The sequence below is a fragment of the Tamandua tetradactyla genome, chromosome 1, assembly GCF_023851605.1.
Source record: "Tamandua tetradactyla isolate mTamTet1 chromosome 1, mTamTet1.pri, whole genome shotgun sequence".
Lineage (NCBI taxonomy): Eukaryota > Metazoa > Chordata > Mammalia > Pilosa > Myrmecophagidae > Tamandua > Tamandua tetradactyla.
Window position 1 is genome coordinate 162,760,589 of NC_135327.1, and position 6,000 is coordinate 162,766,588.

The 6,000-nt window shown below is 39.6% G+C and overlaps 1 pseudogene; it reads left to right on the forward strand.

The window, feature by feature from the left end:
- The first annotated feature begins 516 nt into the window (after nt 1-516).
- LOC143681572 (FAS-associated factor 1 pseudogene) lies at nt 517-3,624 on the forward strand (annotated as a pseudogene).
- Nucleotides 3,625-6,000: the final 2,376 nt, after the last annotated feature.

Consider the following 6,000-nt stretch of genomic DNA (forward strand, 5'->3'; position numbering starts at 1 on the left):
AAACACAGGTGTCATTTGGGGGGTGGTTGAATTGGAGACAGTTAACAGGTTCGGTTTAGGAGATAACAAAAGGGTCAAAACACACATTGCCTTTCTAGTCCGAGTTTGGACCAGGTACTGAACCCAAACTGCCTTTTTTAGTAGTCATTTCACTATAGAGATATGAGAGGAAAAGAAATTAAAAGTTGTGTTTTTTGCAGTGGAAGAAGTAGCAGCTATGAAAAATAATCTCCCGATAGAACAAGCTTCAAGCAACACAGGATAATTCCAAAATGTTTTAAATTATTTTGTAAACATATTTGATAGAAACATTCCCCAGGCTGAAAAGCTAAGTGCTAAAAGTGGAGGATGTGCCAAAACAAATATCTACGTATGAAGTCCTAGAGGTTAGGGATTTATGCTCTCTGCGGTTCTACTGCCTGCTTTATATACACTGTGGTCTAAGGGATCAATGCAGCTATGTGAAATAAATAGATTTGTACTATGAAGGAAACAGGGAATGAATAAAAGAGCAAAATGAAGATTGGAGAAAACAAGGGTAAAGAACAAGGTGAGGTGAGAGTGGGGCTGAACAGAGAGCCAAAAGCAGAGGGATTAAGGGAAAGTTTAGACAGAGTGGTGAGGTCTTCAACCCTTTTCCCATTGCTCCCAGAATGTGGGCAGCCACACCTTTGCCTTCCAGGCCACACATTGTCCCAGCCAACCTTCAAACGTGGGGTTTGAAAGAAAGAGGAGTCATGAGTGACATCAAGGTTTTAGACCCTTAGGTTGCCTTTGACTAATTTAGGGCAGACCCTTGAGAAAAGACAAGGAGTTAAATTTTTGACATTTCAATTTTGAGATTCTTATTAGAAAGTATGGATGTTGACTACAGACTAGATATCCTAATCTAGAATTCAGGGGAGATCATCCCATTGAAGATTAACATTTGGGAGTCATCGGTATTATAGATGGTATTTAAGCCCTGAGACTGGATGAAAGCACCAAATAAATGAGGGAGGACAGAAAAGAGAAGCAGTCAGAGGACACACAAATATCTGGAGGTCAGGAATATGAAAAGGAACCAGAAAAATCCTCTTAGAAGAGGCTAGAGGGGTAACAGAAAAATATGGTTTTCTGGAAGCCAAATGAACAAAGTATTTCAAGGAGAAAAGTACAGTCAACTGCTGTTAGATAAAGAAATTGAGGACTGAGGACTAACCACTACAGGCCATTGAACTTGATAATAGTAGTTTCACTGGAGTGGTGAAGAATATAACCTACTTGGAGAAGTTTCAAGGAGAAATAGCAGCCTTCCACGCTAGCCTGCTCCGGGAGCCGTGGGACTTGGTGGCCACTGTGGTGTCCAGCCTGGATAAGGAGATGATTCTGGCAGATTTTCAGGCATGCACTGGCATTGAAAATGCTGATGAAGCTATTATATTGCTTGATCAAAATAATTGAGACTTAATGGCAGCTAACAATAGTGTAATACCCCAGGAAAACAGCCTTCCACAAAATGAATATGGATGTGAGACAGTAGCAGGACCTGCATTTGATTCAGCAATCCATCCAGCTCCAGACCCTTCTTTGACATTTTGACGTGTAATGCCATCGAGGCAAATTGTAGAAAGGCAACCTCAGATGGTGCACTTCAGGGTTGAGTACAGATACAGAAATGTTAATGTGGTGCTTGAAGACTGCTGTACTGTTGGGGACTTTGAACAGATTTTAGAAAATGAACTTCAGATACCTGTGTCTAAAATGCTGTTAGACTGGAAACGTGGAAGACAACACGGTCTTAAAATCACTATACTTGCCAAAAAACAAGTCTTTATGTCCTTACACCAGACTTGCCACCACCATCATCATTTAGTCATGCTGGTGCCCTGCAGGAGTCATTAAACCAAAACTCCATGCTGATCATCACACACTGAGAAGCCCTGTGGGAGTACAAACTGAACTTCTCAGGAACAATACCATTGAAGAGGTAAAGAGAAATGCATATGACCTTACAAGTATTCCTGTTCGCCATCAATATAGGAGGTCTGGCCAACTTCTGTCACAGATGACTCCATGTGTCTAACTGAATCAGGACTTTCTTATTACTGTCATCAACATATAATGGAGAAGATCTTCACCTGCACAGACCCGGGAGCAGTCGGAGGAGCACACCACTGATATCCATATGGTTAGTGATGGTGATGGAGATGACTTTGAAAATGCTGCAGAATTTAGGGTTGATGATGGAGAAATATTCAGCATGACATCATCTGCCCTGAAAAAATCTCCAGTGGTGCCAGGAAGCACAGAAAGTAAAGGAGATGCTTTATTACAATTTACAGCAATGTTTTCTTCAAGGTATGGTGACTGCCACTTTGTATTTTTATTGGTTCATTAGAAGCTGCTTTTCAAGAGGCCTTCTATGTGAAAACCCAAGATAGAAAGTTACTTGATATCTACCTCCACCATGATGGAAGTGTTTTAACCAATGTGTTTGGCTCTTAGATGCTTTGTGCTGAATCCTTTGTCTCTTATCTGAGTCAAAATTTTGTGACCTGGGCTTGGAATCTGACAAACGGCGCCAACAGAGCAAGATCTCTGACGAGGTGCAATAGACACTTTGGCAGTGTTGCTACACAAACTATTCAGACTTAAAAACCAGATCATTTTCTACTTTTCCTGATTATTATGGGAAAGCAATCATCTAATGAAGTGTTAAATGTGATACAAGGTAGCACAACAGTGGATGAATCAATGTTGAGACTCATGGCTGCAATGGGGATCAACACAGCCCAAGAACAGGAAGATATAAAGGATGAGGATGAATGTGAAGCCAGAGAGAATGTAAAGAGAGAGCAAGATGAGGCCTGTCGCCTTTTACCTGAGGCTGGCAGGGCAAAGAGGGAAGCCCATGAGAGGCAGATGGCACAACAGTTTCATTTGGAGCAGATTCATAAAGAGCAAAAAGAGGAACACGAGGCTATTTGGCTCACTTTTGGAGGTAAATCTGTTCCCTCAAGAAACTTTTTTCCTTGAAACAAAGGGGTAAACATCACCCAGTAGTGGGACCAGCCATTCTTTGACAAGTCAGAGGCCTGTATCAAGAGAAGAGCTCCTTGCCAACACATCCAACACATTCATCTCACTAAATACAGTGTCACAATTCTGCCTCTCACAATATTGCTGGGGAAAAAAAAGTAATAATAAGCATAGGTACTTAAAAAAATGAAGAAGAAATAAGAAGAGAGCAAATTAGAGATAGTAACTGGTAATAACTCTTCTAAGGAGTTTTATTGCAAAGGGAGGAAAAAGGAGAGAAACTGGAGGGCAAAATGGGAGCAACAAAGATTATTTCCAAAGATAATCAACACTGTGTTTATATACTGATAGTAATGATCAGATAGAGAGCAAAAAATTACTAGGATGCGACCTAATACGTAAGTGGAGGGCTCGGCCTAACTGGAAACATGGGCGGTGTATCCATTATACCAAAGAAGAAGGTAAGAAAAGCAAACCTAGATGTTGACAGATGTAGGGGTGGGAACTTGTAGAAGCACTCTTATAATTTTTTCAAATTTCACAGGTTCATCAGCAAGGTCATCAGCTAAGAGTGAAGTGAGGAAACAAGTATTAAGGATTTGAAGAAAGAAGCAAATATGAAATCATTATCTAGGACAGGGGTTGGAAAAGTTTTTCTGCAAAGGAGCAGAGAGTAAGTATACATTTTTTGCAGGTCACACAGTCTCAGTTGCAATTATGCAAGTTTGCAGTTGCAATGTAAAGGCAGCTATAAACAATAGGTAAATAAATGAGTGTGACTGTGTCCCCAAAAACAGAAAATGACTCAATGATATCTTGATATCCACATGCAAAAGAGTATTTAGACCCCTCCTTCATACCATATACAAGTATTAACTTAAAATGGATAAATGCCAAAAGGTAAGAACTAAAGCTACAAAGTTCTTAGGGGAAAACAAGCTTAATTCTTTGTGAAATTAGATGAGATAATGTAAAGAAGGATTTTATAAAGCTTAACAGTAGCTAATTTTTCTTGCTTAATTTAGCTATTTACATATATTTTAGCTTCTGAATGATAGAAATATCCAGCAAAAGCATTTGTGTCATTTTATATTCACTGCTATGCATTTGGTGTGAGTTAAGAATTGTAAAGAAAAGAGTTATGGGCCCCATCAGGCTAAGAAAAACAACCCGGGACTTCCCAGGGGCGGTTATCTGCTGCCTTTGTTATGCAAGGTTATCTGCTGCCTTGGTTATGCAAGGTTGTAACTGCCTGAGGAAGTTTATCTAAGAATGCAACTAAGAAGGTTGAGTAAAGGAGTTTTGCACAAGGAGACAGCTGCTTCTTGCATGAAGCAGCTCCCATGACTCATGCGCGAAGAATGTTTGTTATCTGCTTCTTGCAAAATGTTTGTTATCTGCTTCTTGCAAAATGTTTGTTACCCATGCTCGACCCTCACCCCACTCCTCCTACCCCATAAAAGCTTCCCCAAACCCAGGCTCGGGGCTCTCTGTTCCTGCGTGTTCAGTGAGCCCCACGCATGTGTGATAAATAAACTCCTTGCGTGTCGCATGAGAGAACGTCTCTTGGAGTCTTCCTTTGCGTGGCAAAACTCTCGAATTCTCGAATTCTTACATTAATGGTTCCTGAAATATGACACCACAAGCATAAGCAATAAAAGACAAAATAGATAATCTAGACTTCATCAAAAATAAAATCTTTTGAGCTTCAAAGACACTATTAAAAAGGTGTAAAGATAGCTCACACTATGCAAGAAAAAGTTTGCAAATAAAGTTTGCAAAAAATGTATCTGGTTAAGGGACTTGTATCTAGAATACATCAAGAACTCATACAACTCCATAACAAAAAAGACAAATAAATATATGAAAAGTGGACAGAGGCTTTAAATTGACAATTCTCCAAAGACATAAAGTTGGCCAGAAAACACTCAACATCATTAGACATTGGTGTTGCTAATCGGAATCATTACGAATAGGCTGGGTCCAAGACAGTGGCATGTCATGTTCCAGGGTGCCATTCCTCCACAGAATCTTTGAACAACTAGCAAAAACCAGCAAAGCTATTTTCCTCAAAACTCTGGAAAACAATTAAAGGATTATAGCAACTGAATAGGTATTGAATAAAAAAAAAGATGCAGCTTTTTAAAAAGTGGTGAACTTTCTGACCTCTCCCCTATCCCTATCCCCATACAGTGTGGAGCCACCCTGCTCTTGTAGAGTGGACATCTTCTGGAGTAAGCAGAGTAACCCCTAAGTATAGACTGGGGTGCCTGCATGGCAGTACCAATCTACTGCATGGCAGTTTGATAGACTGAGCCAGTACACTCAATTTGGGCTCACAATCCCAGAACTTGCCCTGCAGGCAGAAGCAGCTTGCAGACAGTTAAAGCAGTATAAGAAATAATTAAATCAAAGTGGCCCGGGGCAAAGGATTACCTGCTTTAAGCCGTTCATCAGATAGAGCATCTAGACAAGAGAGCAATAAGAAACTACAAGACTTGAATATCACTATAAACCAACTAAACCTAACAGCATTCTTCTCTATGCACATGGACCACTCTCCAGGATATTACATGTGTTAGGTCACAAAACAAGTATCAATAAATTTAAAAATATTGAATTATACAGTATATCATCTTCAACCACAGTGGAATGAAGCTAAAAATTAATTACTTAGGAAGAATTGGAAAAACTGCAAATATGTGGAAATTAAATGATGCACTCTTAAACAACCAATAGGGCAAAAAAGAAATCACAAGAGAAATTAGGAAATACCTAGAGGCAAATGAAAATGAAACACAACATGCTAAAACTTGTGGGTTGTAGCCAAGGCAGTGCTGAGAGGAAAATATAGTTCTAAATGCTTATATTAAAAAGGAGAAAAGATTGCAAATCAGAGACCTAATCTCAGAACTGGAAGAAAAAGAAAAAGAAGAAAAGACTGAAACCAGAGCATATGGAAAGAAGGGAATAACAAAC